Here is an 18,372-nt window from a genome sequence, read left to right as displayed (position 1 = left end):
CCTTCATGTTTCCTCCAAGAGTTTTCCAAAGGTCCTTGCAACTCTCATTAATACTCTTTGGAGGAAATTATAGCTTTTTCCCGTTGCTCAATCCTAAAGCCAGTATTTTAAGTTTTTGTTACAGTAGCACACTCCTTCCAGACACCAAATGTTGTCCTGGTTACCGATTACTGCAAAGCAAACCACTGCAAGGTTTGTGGCAAACCCCTAGCCACACAGGAGAGAATGTGTGTTGTAAAGAATTTAGTAAGTCCTGGATTCCGTACTTTGACAGAAGACCTGAACAATTTTACCCTCCAACCTATATTTCTCGAATGATTTTTTTTTTCTACTTCTACCTATTTCTATTCAGAGTGCAATGAATCTTTTCATCACCCTCTACCCTTGGGTGTCTTGGGCACTTGAAGTAGATGTATTTATTGATGGTAAAATGAAAGAAGATAAGGGAAGGGGATATTTACGAGAGGATTATCACTGGTAAGGTAGCACTTGTCTCAGTGTCTGATTTGTGTAACTCTGAATCCCAAAGCTAGAGGCAGGTGGTAGAAGGAAGTTGAAATTGACTCCTCGCTGTTTCCTGGAGGGCTGTACTATTCTAGGTTAGAGAGAGAACTTATGCTAAATCCAGCTACAAATGCACGATAGGGAGAAGTCCTTCCTGTTCATTTTGTTTCATGTTGAGTTTAGCCTCCATCCCGGTAATTGGTAAAAGATTTTCTTTGGTATTTTCATAGGAAGGAGCTGACACATTTTGACAACATATATTGAATAAAAGTTGGAGCAAAAGTGCCAGGGCCTGTAAACCTGCAACCACCTTAACATGGAAGTCTCAAAATGGTCATAGCTGGGGAGGACCAAGAAACTGCAGAAGTCTGCCATCCAGCTTCTCTAGTTCTTTGTGTTTCTGATTTTTTTTTTTTTTTTTTGAGACAAAGTCTTGCTCTTTCACCAAGCTGGAGTGCAGTGGTGTGACCACAGTTCACTGTAATCTTGAACTCCTGGGCTCAAGGGATCCTCTGCCTTAGCCTCCTGAGTAGCTAGGACTACAGGCATATGCCATCACACCTGGCTACTTTTGCAAATCATTTTTTGTAGAGATGGCGTCTCCCTGTGTTGCCCAGGCTGGTCTCAAACTCCCAACCTCAAGTAATCCTCCCACCTGGACCTTCCAAAGTATCTGTATTACGAGTGTGAGCTACTGCCTAGCCTTCTCTAGTTCTGAGGCTTGCTGAACTTAGTGTCCTAAGGCAAGAGATCCTTGATTTTTTTTTCCTCCCAAAGTAAGGTCTTTGTTATGTGTTTGTGTTGACTATTCACTTGTAACAACTGCCAACATTTATTGAAAGCTTACTCTACGCCTGGAGCCAGGTAAACTGAGTGAACTGCTATTCACATAATCACATTTAATTTTCTCAACAACCTTGTGGAATAGATACTCTAATTATCCCCATTTTATAGATGAGGGCGATGAGATTTAGAGAGAATAAACAACTTGCCCAAATTTACACAGGCAGCAAGGGAGGGCAGAATGAGAGCTTTGGCCAGATGTTTCCGACTCTGGTTATGTGGGAGGCCCCCACATTTTACCAGGAACTTCATGTGTGTATCTACACTTACCAAGGCATTTGTTTGTCTGTTTTTTTTTTTCTTTCTTTTTTTCGCTTTTTGAGACTGAGTCTTGCTCTGTTGCCCAGACTGGAGTGCAATGGTGCGATCTCGGCTCTCTGCAACCTCTGCCTCCCAGGTTCAAGCGATTCTCATGCCTCAGCCTCCAGGCACCCATCACCATGCCTGGCTAATTTTTGTATTTTTAGTAGAGATGGGGTTTCACCGTGTTGGCCAGGCTGGTCTCGAACTCCTGACCTCAAGTGATCCACCCGCCTCGGCCTCCCAAAGTGCTGGGATTACAGGCTTCAGCCACCATGCTTTGCCCTATCAAGGCATTTTGGTGACCTGGTTGCCATCTAGAAAGTGACAAAATAATTGCTTACAGAGGCAACAGATTGTTAGATGATGCAGCATTCATCCAAACTAAGGGATCAAAGGGAAAGATCTTATGGAGACCCTGTCAACTCTATTCATCTGCCTGTGACCCATTGTGGAAACTCTTGTAGTATAATACCTTCTGTATTAATTCGTTTTCACATTGCTGATAAAGACATACTTGAGACTGGGCAATTTACAAAAGAAAGAAATTTAATGGACTTACATTTCCACATGGCTGGGGAGGCCTCATAATCATGGTGGAAAGCCAAAGGCACAGGCACATCTCACATGGCGGAGACAAGAGACAGAGTGAGAGAGCCAAGTGAAAAACCATCAGATCTCGCGAGACTTATTCACTACCACCAAAACAGTATGGGAGAAACCGCCTCCATGATTCAATTATCTCCCACTAGGTCCCTCCCACGACACGTGGGAATTACGGGAATAAAATTGAAGATGTGATTTGGGAGGGGACACAGAGCCAAATCATATCACCTTCTATGCACATCTCTGAACTAGGTATATGAAACTCAGCCAGTGGCTCAAGCATGTTATAACAGGGGCTGCTCACCCGGCACAGAAAGACCAGCTGTCCACATCAAGGTTTTGCAGCAGGAGAAAGGGAGGCATTTATTTGCAGGGCACCAACCAAGAGGAATCAGGCAGCTCATTCATGCTTAAGTCCTAACCACCCAGTTGACTTACAGGGAAGGATTTTTAAAGGTGGGAGGCAGAGGCTACAGGCAAAGCCATAAATCAATCCATGAAAGCTCGACATTTGGTTTGACTTAAAAAAGCAGACGTCTGGGAGCAGAGGCCCACATGGGCTCACACTGGGACTAGTAATCCCAATACTTTGGAAGGTGGGGGTGGAAGAATTACTTGAGGCCAGGAGTTTGAGACCAGCCTGGGCAACATAGGGAGATCCTATCTCTACAGATGTCATAGGTGAGTTCAAAGGTTTTCTGATTTGTGATTAGTTAAGGAGGTAAAGCTTTATCTAAAAATATGGGGTGTGCAGAAAAGAATGTTCATTCTGGCCCGTAGGTGTGGCTTCCTCCAGACCCTTCAGGAAGAAATTTAGAACAAGAACCACAGTTAGAGTTTAGTCCTCAGTTCCCTCTTATTCGAGGTCTATGTGCTAGTCGATCAGTTTAATGGGGGTCCAGGTTTCTGAAAAACAACTCAAGGACATACACTAAGATGTCATGTTTAGATTCTATAGGGAATGATATGGTTTGACTGTTCCTTTTTGCCGCCCCCAAGGTTGTGCCAACAAAGAAGGAACAACAAACCTGGCTGAAGCAGGCTAGTCCTTCCTTATAGCACTCTCCTTTCCTGGGTCCCCAGTTTCTTGTCCCCTCTTGGTGGCAGAAAGACTGGTTACCAGCTCAGATGCCTCCAATTCCCACAACCAGAGAAAAGATACATATGAAAATTCTCACACCAGTCAGCAACAAAAGCAGGCAGTGATTCTCTAAGCCTCTCATCCAAACAGCTTAGCAGTCACTTCTCCTTGACTTGTAAAAAATCTCATTTTGTAGCTCCCATAACTCCCATGTGTCATGGGAGGGATCCAGTGAGAGGTAATTGAATCATGGGTGCAGGTGTCCCCCATACTGTTCTCATGATAGTGAATAAGTCTCATGAGATCTGATGGTTTTATCAATGGGAGTTCCCCTGCACAAGCTCTCTTGCTTGCTGCCATGTAAGATGTGCCTTTGCTTCATCCTTTACCTTCTGCCATGATTGTGAGGTCTCCCCAGCCATGTGGAACTGTGAGTCCATTAAACCTTTTTCCTTTGTAAATTAACCAGTCTTAGGTATGTCTTTATTAGCAGCACGAGAACAGACTGATACAGGGAACAAAAACATTTCCTGACTCTAACTTCCTTGGCTATTGTTTTAAGCTAAAATTACCTTCTTGCTTATCAAGTTGCTGGTTTACTTCTCAGGGCTAGCTGGGTGCCTGGAGTTTCTTTGAAGGAACTCAAGATTTTTCTGTGTTTTCATGCTGGGGTAGGGGACGGGTACCCAGCAAGTCCCTGAGAATGGTGCCTGTTACATCTCAGTTCTAAGATTGCTAGGGAGCATATGATACAGCAATCCCACTGCTGAGTATATACCCCCAAAAGAAGAAATTAGTATATCGAAGAGGTATCTGCATTCTGATGTTTGTTGCAGCACTGTTTACAATAGTTAAGATTTGGAAGCAAGCCAGGTGTCCATCAACAGATGGATAAAGAAAATGTGGGACATGTACACAATGGAGCACTATTCAGCCATACAAAAGAATGAGATCCAGTCATTTGTAACTACATGGATGGAAGTGGAGATCATTATGTTAAGTAAAATAAGCCAGGCACAGAAAGACAGACATCACATGTTTTCACTTATTTATGGGATCTAAAAATCAAAACAATTGAGCTCATGGACAGAGAATCTATGAATGATTACCAGAGGTTGGGAAGGGTAGGGGGGCTGGGTGGGGGTTGAGAGGGTTGGGTACGTAGGGATGGTTAATGCGTTAAAAAAAAGAAAGAATGAATAAGACCTGTTATTCGGTAGCACAACATGGTGACTATAGTCAATAACTTGTATATTTTATGATAACTTAAAGAGTGTAATTGGATTGTTTGTAACTCAAAGGATAAATGAGGGAATAGTACCCTGGTCCCCATGATGAGCTTATTTCACATTGCATGCCTGTATCAAAACCTCTCATGTACCCCATAAATATGTACACCTACCATGTACCTATAAGAATAACAAATAAAAACATACTTTGAAAAGATTACTAGGGAAGTAGGGTCCGTACAAGACAGTAATAATATAGGTTAGCAAATGCTAAATGCCAAAGGCGTGGCACCCACAAGTGCTTCAGGGACTCTGAAACCATGCCCAGGCGACACACACACACACACACCACACACACACATACACACACACGACCCTGATTGTGCTGCTGGCTAGCAGAGAAAAAAAAAAAATGCCCAAACTTCCCTGACAGTTGAACCAAACAGTGGAGAGGTGACTGCTGAGCTGTTTGGATGAGAGGCTTGGAGCAGCATTGCCTGCTTTTGTTCCTGATTGGTGTGAGGATTTGCACATGTATCTTTTCTCTGGTTCTGGGAATTGGAGGCATCTGAGCTGGTGAGCAGTCTTTCTGCCACCAAGAGGGGACAAGAAACTGGGGACCCGAGAAAGGAGGGTGCTGTAAGGAAGGACTAGCCTGCTTCAGCCAGGTTTGTTGTTCCTTCTTTATTGGCACAACCTTGGGGGCAGCAAAAAGGAACTGGGAAGCATCTAATCTGTCTACGGGACAGTCTGAGCCCCACCTTGGTGCTTTGATTCTTCTTTTTCTTGCCAAGACAAACCTTGGTTGCACCGTGTATTCTGTCAGCTCCTGGGAGGCAGACAGGTGGGGACTAGGAAAGGTGACTGCTGACTCCAAGCAAATGCGTTGCCCTTGAGACCCGGGGCAGGGGAGAGAAGGGTCTGTCTGGTCAGAGACTCAGCAGAGGTCAGCGCATGGGCAGGTTGCAGGCAGTCTGCGAATTTGTAGCTCACACCTGTGCCCAAGCGCCCTCTCCCTCCCATCGGATCCGTCCTATGACCTTGGAAGAAGTGGGGGCCACGCCACATGTTCTCAGGCCCTGGAGGAGTGGGATCCCAGGTGGGTGGGCGATGCCCCGCGGCAGCCGTGCCTCCCTGGATGTCGCCACGGGCGGTCACGCGGAATGCTGGCCCCCGCAGTTTCAGCCATCGGCCCCTCCACCTCGGCGCCCCGCCTTCTCCCTGGGCTCAGGTGTAATCGTGGCCCTAGGGTGTGTGCACCTGGGATGAAGTAGTGAAGGCGGCGGGCGCTAGGGTGAGTTGTCCTGTTCCGAGGAGCAGCAGTTTGCCAGAGTTAACGTGGGCAGCCTCTTTGGGAAGGGAAGGAAGGAGCACCGTCTGCCAAGCGCCTGCTCGCCCCCCGCGTGTCTGCCTGTGTGTGCCGTGCATGTGCGTGCGTGTGTGTGTGTGTGCGCGCGAGTGTGAGTGCGCGCGCGCCGAGGCGTTCCTCAGGTTGCGCTGCCTAGAAACCGAGGGAGCCATTGGAGAGGCGGAGGGTGGGGGTGGGGGCTCCCCGACCCTCGGAGGAGCCGGGGCGCAGGCGGCCAAGGCGAGCCCAGAAGCCCGGCTCCTGAACGCGGGCGCCGGCAGAGCGTGGACTGTGCTGCTGGCGGCCGCAAGGCCCCGGGGGACCCGCAGGGGAGGAGCTGGGGAGGAGGCCGGAGCTGCATGGAGTTTCTAGGGCGCGCAACTCCGGCGGGGCCTCGGCCACTGGGCTCCGGGGCGCAGCGAGGCAGCCGCGCACATGGGCTGAACCCGCGCGGCCAGCGGGAGCGGGAGGGGTAGAAGAGCGCGCGGTGCAGGGGGTGCGGGGCACACGTCCCCAGACGGGAGCAGAGGACAAGGACAGGGAGGCACGCGCCCAGATCGCGCTCCGAGTCGACGAGGGGGCTCGTGCCGGTCTCGGCGCGCGCGTGGGGAGCGGCCCGGGGGCGCCGAGGGAGCCGGCGGCAGCGAGGATGCCGGCGCGGGGACGCGGCTGCCGGCTGGGGGTGTGAGCGAGAGGCTAAGCGCTGCCCGCTTGGCGCCTCCATTCCGCGCCGCCCCCTCCCTGCGGGCCTCGGAGGAAGCCCCCCGCGCGGTGCGGAGGCGCCTCGGCTGCCGGGCTGCGGGGCCCCGGCCCAGCGAGAGGTGAGTGCAGCCGCCGGCTCCCCAGCTCACCCGCGCGCTCCCTCTCTTCTCCTCTTCCCTCGGTCCTCGCCCCTCTCCAGGGTGTCCAAACCCCCGGGCTGTCGCGAGCCCCCGTGTTCGGAGTGGGCGGGCGATTGGCAGACAACGCCTCCCGTACCTGTTGGCTCCGGCACTGGGGCACCCACCCGGCGGGCTGGGGGCTGCCCCGGCCACCTTGCCCTCCGTGGAGCTGGCTCTGGCTGCTTGCCTGGGGGCGTGGGGCTAGGGAAGGGCCGCGGCGCACTCTGCTGTCCCGGCACTGTGCGGACTGGAGGCTGGGAACCGCTCCTGTAGCCCCCAGGCGCCAGTGGCCACCAGGCAGCGCGCCCGCGGCCGAAGGCTCCCGGGCGGTGGGGAGGGAGGGCAGGGGACCCGGAGCCGCACCGCAGCCCAGGTGGGAACGCCCGGCGGCAACCAGGTCTCTTCGGGAAGCCGGAGTCATGGCGATCGGGGGAGACGGGAGGCAGGGTTCTCTCTACGTCCGGCCCCCAGCGCTGACTGCTTGCCTTCCTGGACGCACGCTCCTTGCCGCCACCTACCCCGAGTCTGGGGGCGCCGGGGTGCAAGGGGTAACCAGAGAGGCCTCTGCAGTCCGGCTGGTACCTAGTCCCTGAGCTCCAAGCAGCTGGATGGGTCTGGCGCCCAGGCAGGGGCGGGCTCCGTCTTCCCCGGACAGTCTGGGTTTACCCGGGTTCCCAGTCTCTCCGGACTAGCGCAACGCGGAGTGAACTTCCCGAGACTTGGTCCGAGGGCTCCTAGGCAGCAGCAGGTAGTTCTGGGCCGCCCTCGGGGAGAGGGCGAGCGGGGGACACCCCATCCCGACGGGCTGGGGATACAGAGCGTGCACCGAGGGGATCAGTTTGCGTCCTAGCCTTGGGCCACGTGCGCCCGGGCCACCACCCCACCATGGTTTCCCACTGCTCTTTTTTCTTGGACAAGGCTTGTGTGAGGAAGGCGCCTTTCTTCCATTTGGGTCGAAGCCCTTAGCTCCCGGGTGAAGCGGTGCCTGCAGTTCCCTGAGTGCCAAGACTGGGGCGCCAGCCATCCCCAGGCCCTGAGCCGGTTTTCTGCAAAAAAAGGAGAGTTTCTTGGGCTCAGGGAATAGCAGCTTAGCGCCGGCTGTGTGTGGCTGGGAAGTCTGTTTAGTGGTGATAATAACTATATTCTAGAGTGACCCACAGTAGCCTCTGCGACAGAGTTGGGATGACCTTCCCAGAGAGAATGGGTAGATTTCTGCGCTGCGTGTTCAGACACACGCAACATTTGTGCACATAGGAGAACTCATGAGCTCCTAGGATTTTCAGGTTCTGCTTCTTTAACTGCTGACTTTTGCTCAAAAAGGGAAATTATTTTTCAATTCGGGCATCAAAGCTTTGGAAAGGAATTTAAAGCCATTTGGTGTGAAATTGTCTTGAGGCTAGAACAGGACGTGTTTTTCCTAGGAGCCTGATTCCAGCTCTCCTCCTTGGCTTGTTCGTGGTTTTATTTCATTTTTGTGGGGTGGGAGGAGGTGTTAGAAGAAGAAGAATGTGGAGTCTTGATTTTTATCTGCTACCTGTACTGATGTCCAGGTGTCACCTCAGACCTCTCAGCCTTGTGGTTCTGTCACCACGCCCAGTTTAGGATTCATTCCTGGGCTCCAGGAACTGCATAACTTTGCTAGTTCCTCAGGCAATCAGTGGGGTCTTCTACCAAAGCCCCAAGGATGCCCTGCGCTGTGTTTCCAGAGCAGCCTGCCCTGGTGGAAGACCAGTGGAGTGGCTCTGTTTTTTGACTTCACTGCAGACGTGTGGGTTTTTCATGGCAATAGCTGCATGGAGCTGTTTACTGAGAAGCTGTTCTACGACAGTGAAGTTGGTTACTGGGTGTATCCAAGTGGAGTAATGAAAACAAAACTCTTTGGAAATCCAATCCTCATGATATTTTATTGGAGGAGAGCTAAATCCTCTTAGAATTGTTCACCAAGATGTCACCTTTCCCTGAACTCTGAAAGCAACTATTGCCAGTAATCAGGCCTTCGGCTAGGGTGCAGGATAAGGGCTTTTTGGCAAGAAAATAATTTAATTCAGCTGGTTCTGTTGAGAAAGGGATGGGCAAGACTTGACCGACACACGTGATGCCCTTTCCTCTGTAAGGGGAGGGGGATACAGGGTGGGGGGTGGATGAGAACCCATCACTTTTGAATTTTACATTTATCTCCCCAGTGGGTAGCTTCAGATCCCTCCATAAATATTGGGCAGGGCAAGGATCTCATTTATACATTTCTTTTTCATAGCAACTGGCCTTGGGAGGGTCACCAGCCAAGGTGGGGTATCTGTGGCAGGCCCTTCCTCCTGTTGTGGTGTGTGCGGTGGTGTCTTTTATCACATTCTTATACTGACAGCCTATGCAGTGCTCGCTGGTTGTCAGAAGGGGGCACTAGTTCTCATTACGAGAGAAATTCCGATTGATAGAACTTTGGACGTTTAAAGCCTTCGGAGACCCTCTTAATTCAGATTTCTGAGACCCTACTTGTGTGCCAGACCCTTTCACACCTTTGAGCTCATGTCATCCTCATTTTTCCTGTTTGGAAACTGCTGCGAAGGGAATTGAAATCACTTTTCCTGGGGCTGTGAAGCTTGCAGGTCAGAAGCAGCGTTACGGTTTGAGGCTAACAGGCCGGGATTCGATCCTATGTGTGTGGCACTTTCCACACTGCTTCCTTAGGATAGGAAAAGTATTTTGGGAATCTTTGACCTGCAGTAATTTGTTTAGAGTCAGACACAGAGTGGGTGCCCTGTCTATGTTCGTTGAATGAATCTAGGTCGGCATCTCATTCCTCATTCCTGGTGAGGAAACTAAGGCACAGGAGGAGCTGTGTCTTGTGCAGTTGGTTTGGGGAGGAAGGAGAATCCCACAGCAAGCCCTTCCCTTGTCACGTGTGCCTGTACTGGTTTGATGATTGATGATAAGCTTTTTTTTTTTTTTTTTTTTTTTCATATTCCCTTTCTGTACTCATGTTGGTATAGGCTGAGTGGCACCTTAGCCCTTCACTTGGGGTTTCAGCTGGTGTAGTCAGAGTGTCTGAAATGTCCTTTCACGATTGAGAACCATTAGGCAGTGCAACCAGCAACAGCCTCTGATGCTTGTTAAAACAGTGTGAGTTCTGACTCCTAAGCTATGAAACCATCCTTCAAGATTAGCAGAGCATTGGCAGATTTCTCAGAACGCTCAATTTGAGGATAATTCCAAATGTGGTTCGGAAGGAGAAAAAGGAAAACACTAGTGTTGCATCCAACCTAGGGTTTTTCAATGTGAATTATGTTTTTAATCATTTAACATTCAACAAGCATTTATTCAGTGCCTAGTATGTGGTACAGATAGATGAAGATGACACAGTGCCTGTCATCAAAAAATTCACAGATTAGTGGGGAGGGCAGACCATGTGTTAGGGTTGCACATTTGTGAGCAGAGGTGGATGGTAGCTAGGCAAGGGTGGAGGTGATGTCTGAGCTGAGTTTACAGGATGATTAGGACGTGGTTAGCTTTTCATGGGTATTCTGGTGCAGAGGAAAGGGTGGGAAAGGATGAGATATTAGAACACATGTGGAGAATATGAGGAAGCAGCTGGTAGTTTGGAGTTCTTGGTGCTTAAAGATTGAGACAGGGAGGTACAAAAGAAATGACCAGATGATAGATGGGGGCCTTTGGTCAGGACCAGGGACTCAGCATTTCTCCATTAGGGTGGCGTGGTCACTTTTGGCTGGAGACTTCGTGGTGAATGAATTTGGCACTGAGAAGACCAGAAACATGGATACCAGGGAGGAGGCTGGCTCTGAAAGCCAGGCAAGGCTGATGAGGCCATGGTGGGGAGGATGGAGAAGATGGGATGGATTCAGCAAACAGGAGAATTGTCAGCTAGGATCCTTGGGTTGCAAGCAACAGAAACTAAGTCTGGCTAACAACGTCAACAAAGATTGCCTCAGAAATATTGATGGAAACTCACAGGATTAAGAGCATCCCTAAAGAATCAGGCACGGAATAGACAGGAATTAGGCAGTGCAGGGGATCTCAGTGGCAGGAATTGACTTATGGTCTCTTCCAGCAGATGCTATGGAAGTAAATGATCACCAACCTTTTCTGTTATTATTGAGGTAGGAGGTGAGACTCAACTCTAGAGGTGGGGCTCAATTTGGTCCAATTAGCTGGACCAAATTGAGGACCAGCTAAAACAAGGCTGGGGGGCAAGCAGCTCTCCATAAGACACACCCACACATGCGCTATGTCAGTTTACCATTGCCATGGCAGCAACTGGAAGTTATTACCCCTTTCCATGGCAATGACCCAACCACCCAGAAGTTACCACCCTATTTCTAGAAATTTCTGCATAAACTGTCCTTAATTTGGATATGACTAAAACTGGGTATAAATAAGACTGCAGCACTGGGGTGCTACCCTGCACATACTGCCTAGGGAATAGCCCTGCTGTACAAGGAGTATCTCTGCTGCTGCTGTACACTGCTGCTTCAATAAAAGTTGCTGTCTCCCATTGACAATAGCAAAGACATGGAATCATCCTACATGCCCATCAATGATAGATTGGCTAAAGAAAATGTGGTACATATACACCATGGAATACTATGCAGCCATAAAAAGGAATGAGATCATGGCCTTTTCAGGGACATGGATGGAGCTGGAGGCCATTATCCTTAGCAAACGCAGGAACTGAAAATCAAATACCACATGTTCTCACTTATAAGTGAAAGCTAAGTGATGAGAACATACGGACACATGGGGACACACACACGCACACACACAAACACACACTGGGGCCTGTTAGAGGGTGGAGGGTGCGAGGAGGGAGAACATCAGGAAGAATAGCTGATGGATTCTAGGCTTAATACCTGGGTGATGGGATGATCTGTGCAGAAAATGACCATGGTACATACACATTTACCTATGTAACAAACCTGCACATGTACCCCTGAACTTAAGATAAAAGTTGGAAAAAAAAAAAGGTACAAGTTGGAAAAAAAAAAGAATAAGTAAATAAATAAATAGATATTCTGTGACTATTAGAAAAAAGAAGTTGCTGTCTCACACCCCTGGCTTGCCCTTGAATTCTTTCCTGGGCAAAGCCAAGAACCCTCCCAGGCTAAGCCCCAATTTTGGGCTCACCTGCCCTCCATTATTGTTATTGTATCATTCTGCTGCATTCAGGATGCTCAGAGGACATATCCGATTGGCATAGTTTTGGGTTCCTATATCTAGGGGTAGGTTTCTGAGAAGTCACTGAGATTGGGACAGATTGTTTTCTTTTCTTTCTTTCATTTTCTTTTTTTTTTTGATGGAGCCTCACTCTGTTGCCCAGGCTGCAGTACAGTGGTGCGATCTCGGCTCACTGCAGACTCTGCCTCCCGAGTAGCTGGGATTTTGGGCTCCTGCCACCATGCCCGGCTAATTTTTGTATTTTTAGTAGAGATGGGGTTTCACCATTTGGCCAGGCTGGTCTCGAACTCCTGACTTCAGGTAATCTACCTGCCTCGGCCTCCCAAAGTGCTGGGATTACAGGCGTGAGCCACTGCGCCCGGCCGGGAGAGAGTGTTTTCTGAAAGGAAACTGGAATGATTCTGCTAAAAGACAGTGATGTTGAGCTTGTCTTCCATAAGAGGGAAAATTGGCAGGACTTACTAATTGCTAGGGAAGTGGGAGAAAGGGAAGGTGTCACCACTGGGTTTCTGGTTTAGGTAACAGGGTAGAGAAGCAGAACTGAAGTCTGAACAAGACTAAATAACTGGTTTGCTTTCCCACTGGCAGGGCTGTGGGCAGCTCTCCATGACCAGGTTATTGGAGAGGGTGACAATCTATTTTAACAAGCCTCATTAAGGGACTGTGCTGCTGTGAATAAGACCTATTTAAGTAGGTTACTTTATCTCACGCACCACAAATCTGGATTCTTTGAAAATGCTTTCATTCATCCAACCAGTATGTATTGAGCATCTCTGGTTCAGGTACTGGGGAAAATGATGAATTCATCAGACAGAGATGGTACCCTTATAGTCTAGTGGTGTAAGACACAATAAAAAATATAGAAATAAAATTGGAGGATATAATTGAGACAGATGCAAGGGCTACTTCAGATTGGATGGCCAACAAAGGTCTCTCTCTCTTTTTTTTATTTTTTGAGATAGTCTTGCTTTGTTGCCCAGGCTGGAGTGCAGTGGTGCAATCTTGGCTCACTGCAGCCTCTGCCTCCCGCATTCAAGTGATCCTTCTGCCTCAGTCTCCAGGGCAGCTAGGATTACAGGCACGTACCACCACACCCAGCTAATTTTTGTATTATTATTATTATTTTTTGAGACGGAGTCTCACTGTGTCATCCAGGCTGGAGTACAGTGGCATGATCGCAACTCACTGCAACCTCCGCCTCCCAGGTTCAAGCGATTCTCCTGCCTCAGCCTCCCGAGTAGCTGGGATTACAGGCACCCGCACGTCCAGCTAATTTTTGTATTTTTAGTAGAGACGGGGTTTCACCATGTTGGCCAGTATGGTCTTGAACTCCTGACCTCAGGTGGTCCGCCTGCCTCAGCCTCCCAAAGTTCTGGGATTACAGGCATAAGCCACTGCGCCCGAACTAATTTTTGTATTTTTATTTATTTATTTTTTGAGATGGAGTCTTGCTCTGTCACCCGGGCTGGAGTGCAGTGGCGTGATCTCGGCTCACTGCGAGCTCCGCCTCCTGGGTTCAAGCGATTCTCCTGCCTCAGTCTCCTGAATAGCTGGAATTACAGGTGTGTGGCACCATGCCCAGCTAATTTTTGTATTTTTAGTAGAGATGGGGTCTCATCATGTTGGCCAGGCTGGTCTCGAACTCCTGACCTCAAGTGATCCACCTGCATCGGCCTCCCAAAGTGCTGGGATTACGGGCATGAGCCATCGAGCCCAACCACGAAAGATCTCAATGATGAGCTCTATTTAGACTGACACCAGAATGACATGAAGAGATAAGGTGGGGAAATATCTGTGGAAGAACTTCCAGGGTGTGGGAACAGCCAGTGCAAAAGTCTCAAAGCAGGAATGAACTGGGCTCATTTAGAGGAGAAGGAAGGAGACTGGTGTGGCGGGAGATGAGTTCAGAGAGATGGGGGCTAGCTCATATAGGGTCATCCTGTGGAGTTTGGGTTTGATACTGAGTTCAGTAGAAGCCACGGAGGGGTTTTAAACAGGTGAGTGATATGACTTAGTCTATATTTTCCAAAGATCATCCTGTCTCCAGCTGTCCATTCTGCCTGCACTACCGTGGTACAATAAAGTGAGTCTTTATCCATCAGAATGTAAAATAAAATGTAGTGTTTAGGCGTAACAGATGGAGAGAAAATGCTTTGGTGACCTTAATTTGGTGATTTCTAATGTACCAGTTAAGTGTGGATACAAACAAAACTGCAATCATAGTATGATTTCAGTTTTGTTTAAAAACGTGGTACAGAAGAACAATGGAAATAAATGGACCAAAAATGTTAACAATGCTTGTCCAAAGCTGTTGGCATTATGAATGATTTTATGGTTTTGCAAATGAACACACATTTCTTTTATAATCGGAAAAATATTTGTTTTAAAATGTAGACACCAGGCCGGGCGCAGTGGCTCACGCCTGTAATCCCAGCACTTTGGGAGGCCGAGATGGTTGGATCAGCTGAGGTCAGGAGTTCAAGACTAGCCTGGCCAGCCTGGCGAAACCCTGTCTTTACTAAAAATATAAAAAACTAGCCGGGCGTGGTGGTGGGTGCCTGTAATCCCAGCTCCTTGGAAGGCTGAGGCAGGAGAATTGCTTGAACCCAGGAGGCGGAGGTTGCAGTGAGCTAAGATTATGCCACTGTACTCCAGCCTAGGTGACAGAGCGAGACTCTGTCTCAAAAAAAGTAAATAAATAAAATGTAGACACCGATGATCACCAGTGCCTTGAATAGAGTGTTGGGAGACTGTAATCTACTAAAGACTTTCCCCTACCATCTTATTTTGGGAATTTTAATCTCAAAAACCCACGGTCCTGGTTGGGACAGAAGATAGGATGCTCATTGTATTAGTCTGTTCTTACACTGCTAATAAAGACATACCTGAGACTGGGTGATTTATAAAGGAAAGAGGTTTAGTGCACTCACAGTACCACATGGCTGGGAGGCCTCCCAATCATGGCGGAAGATGAAGGGAGAGCAAGAGGATGTCTTCCACGATGGCAGGAAAGAGCTTGTGTGGGGGAGCTCCCATTTATAAAACCATGAAATCTCGTGAGACTTATTCACTACCATGAGAACAGTGTGGGGGAAACCGCCCCCATGATTCAGTTATCTCCACCTGGCCCCACCCTTGACACGTGGGGATTATTGCAATTCGAGATGAGATTTGGGTGGGGACACAGCCAAACTATATCACTTGTTTTGACAAAGGTGCCCAATGAGTGGCTCTGTTTTGTGCTTAAGACATTTTTTAGTGATGAAATTAAACATTCTTTTTAAAAAAGAAATTAAAAGCTATACAGAAATGTTACAGAGAACATGGAAGCCATCTTTCTTCACTCTCATTCTCAATACCATTCACATTTCAAGTACATATATTGTTAGATTTTTTTCTATGCCTTTCAAATACATACATCTACATTTTGTTGAATTTGGGATATTGCTGTAAGAAGTCACCTTACTTCTAAATTACTCTCCAAGTTCCTTCTCATAGAGATTGAAACCAAGATGACCTTTTTCCACCCTTTTGAAACAAATTACTGGGAAATTTGAACACATAGCTAGGAAGAACCGAACCTTGCCTTTTTAGTATTCAGAGTGTTACTGAAAGCATAATTTATACTTAATAGAGCAATTAAATATTCATCAAAAGCTCATTTCTGAACATTTAAACATTACTGCTTTCGTATTGGATCCCAAAAGTTTGTATCACGATTACAAATTGCTTGCACTTTTTCGTTATCAAAAGTTAGGCAATAGGAAAATTTAGAAGTGCAAATTCAACAGCTTGGCTAATTATTTTGGTGTCATATTTGTTACAACTAAGTATTATTCCTTGAAAACAGGAAAAGAAAAACATTCAATGAAGTGTTTATTTATTTATGTATGTATTTATTTATTTATTTTGGAGACAGAGTCTTGCTCTGTTGCCCAGGCTGGAGTGCAGTGGCGTGATCTTGGCTCACTGCAACCTCTGCCTGCTGGGTTCGAGCGATTCTCCTGCCTCAGCCTCCTGAGTAGCTGGGACTACAGGCGTGTGACACCACACCTGACTAATTTTTTATTTTTAGTAGAGACGGGGTTTCACCATACTGGCCAGGCTTGTCTCGAACTCCTTACCTCAAGTGATTCTCCCGCCTCAGCCTCCCAAAGTGCTGGGATTACAGGCGTGAGCCACTGCACCCAGCCTCAATCAAGTGTTACTCAGAACCATTGATGTGTTCTGGAAGAGCTGGACATCCACATAAAGCCCAAGTCGACCTTGTGGTCTCATCCTATAGACTGGGCTTGGGGGCTTCAGTGTCAGGAATTAGCTGCCACAAACTCATTCGCAATATGACTGAATAGTGTTGGATCGGAGTCTCATTATGTGATTCAGCAGAATTACTACCTTAAAAAAAGTCATTAATTAAACATATCCTTTTGTGGTGAAGAGAATGAATACGTGTTTAGAAGACATTGACTGCAAAGTAATAGAACCGTGGAATTAAAGGAGGAGAGGAATCTTGGTTAGCTTTTACAGATGGGGAGACTCAGTCAGAGAGATTGAGTGACATGTGCGCTGTCAGAGTTCATTTTACACCCCAGATCCCTTTCCCCTACACTCAGCCGTGGCTCCGTGTTATTGGAAACCGAATTTATTTTCGTAAACCCAAGAATTAGGAAAATGCTCCGAACCTCATGAAAACCGAGAGGGTTTTTGAACCGTTCATTCATTCTGTAAAGTGTAATCTGTTTGTGTACTGATAACAGGCCTAATTACTGTGTAAACATTTTTATAGCCTGGTAAGAAAACCTCAAACATCTGTACCGAACACTGATGTGGCGTCTCAGCCTCCAGCGTTCCTACTGCTGCTTCGGAAAACCAGTTGCTCTGCTTTTTAATCTGATCTGTGGTTGATGATTCATTTTATCTGCATACACATAAACACATATTCCATCTCAGCAGACAAACTAGCTTAGTGCTTAGTAGGTGTCGTCTATTTTATTTCTCCCATTCTACAGATGAAGAAACAGAGATGTAGCCAGGCCACAGAGATGTTGCACAGGGTCACGGTTTAGTACTTGGAAACCCAGAGGTATGTAACCCACTAGCTAAAGCCTCCATCCTCTCTGTGCCTATCCAAGACAAACAACTGTTGTGCAAGGACGATCAGGATCTGAGTTTGTGAAACCATTTTCAATAGTTAAATCAAGGCCGGGCACGATGGCTCACGCCTGTAATCCCAGCACTTTGGGAGGCCCAGGCAGGCAGACCACGTGAGGCCAGGAGTTCGAGACCAGCCTGGCCAACATGGCGAAACCATGTCTCTACTAAAAAATACAAAATTTAGCCAGGCGTGGTGGTGGGCGCCAGTAATTCCAGCCACTCAGGAGGCTGAGCAGGAGAATCGCTTGAACCCAGGAGGTGGAGGTTGCAGTGGTAGAGGTTGCAGTGAGCCAAGATTGCGCCACTGCATTCTAGCCTGGGTGACAGAACAAGACCCTGTCTCCCACAAAAGCCCTCCAAAAAACAGTTCAATTACATTTTTTGCCCAGATGTCAAGCGGCAGAGAGATCTCTGCGAGGTTATTGCATTTTAAGCCTGTTTTGTGGGTTGCCATCAATCCGTTCCCTCCATGGCTCACTTGGTGGTAGCAGGTCACCAATAGATCATCTGCCCTCAGCTCAGATGGATGGTTTTCTTTTCCTGCCAAGACCCAAGCCTCAAGTTAGTTACCTAGGCAACTAACTGACTTGGTTCCTGTATTGTTTTTATTTTATTTTATTTATTTTTGAGACAGAGTTTTGCTCTTGTTTTATTTATTTATTTTTGAGATGGAGTTTTGCTCTCGTTGCCCAGGCTGGCGTGCAATGGTGTGATCTCGGCTCACTGCAACCTCTGCCTCCCGGGTTCAAGCGATTCTTGTGCCTCAGCCTCCCAAGTAGCTGGGATTACCGGTGCTCACCACCACACCGGGCTCAGTTTTGTGTTTTTAGTGGAGACAGGGTTTCCCTATGTTGGCCAGGCTGGTCTCAAACGCTTGACCTCAGGTGATCCACCCACCTCGGCCTCCCAAAGTGCTGGGATTACAGGCATGAGCCACTGCACCCGGACAGCATTATTTTCATTTATTTATTCAGAGACAGAGTTTCTGTCACCCAGGCTGAAGTGCACAGTCACAATCATGGCTCGCTGCAGCCTCAGCTTCCTGGGCTCAAATGATCCTCCCACCTCAGCTTCCTGAGTAGCTGAGACCAAAGTTAGCCAACAAGCCCAGCTAATTCTTAATTTTTTTGTAGAGACAGGGTTTCACCATGTTGCTCAGGCTGGTCTCGAACTCCTGGCCTTAAGCAATCCTCCTGCCTTGGCCTCCCAAAGTGCCGGGATTATCGGTAGGAGCGACTG

The 18,372-nt window shown here is 48.0% G+C and overlaps 1 protein-coding gene across 12 annotated transcripts in view; it reads left to right on the top strand.

Annotated features, from left to right (window-relative positions):
• Nucleotides 1-18,372, top strand: part of CALN1 (calneuron 1) — a 664,605-nt gene that overhangs the window by 106,148 nt on the left and 540,085 nt on the right. For 3 of the 12 annotated variants that reach the window (XM_045389749.2, XM_074034850.1, XM_074034853.1), the window contains exon 1: nt 6,053-6,732. The exons of 7 other annotated variants lie outside the window; for them this stretch is intronic. The gene's annotated coding sequence lies outside the window, so the exon portion shown is untranslated. Of the gene's footprint in view, nt 1-5,141; nt 5,232-6,052; nt 6,733-7,271; nt 7,541-18,372 lie in introns of those variants that run through there. 2 more of the 12 variants (XM_045389752.3, XM_045389751.3) reach the window with 2 other exon arrangements.

Source organism: Macaca fascicularis, chromosome 3 (genome assembly GCF_037993035.2).
Source record: "Macaca fascicularis isolate 582-1 chromosome 3, T2T-MFA8v1.1".
NCBI lineage: Eukaryota > Metazoa > Chordata > Mammalia > Primates > Cercopithecidae > Macaca > Macaca fascicularis.
The sequence above is the reverse complement of the archived record's forward strand: the minus strand, read 5'-3'. Positions and strand labels throughout refer to the sequence as shown.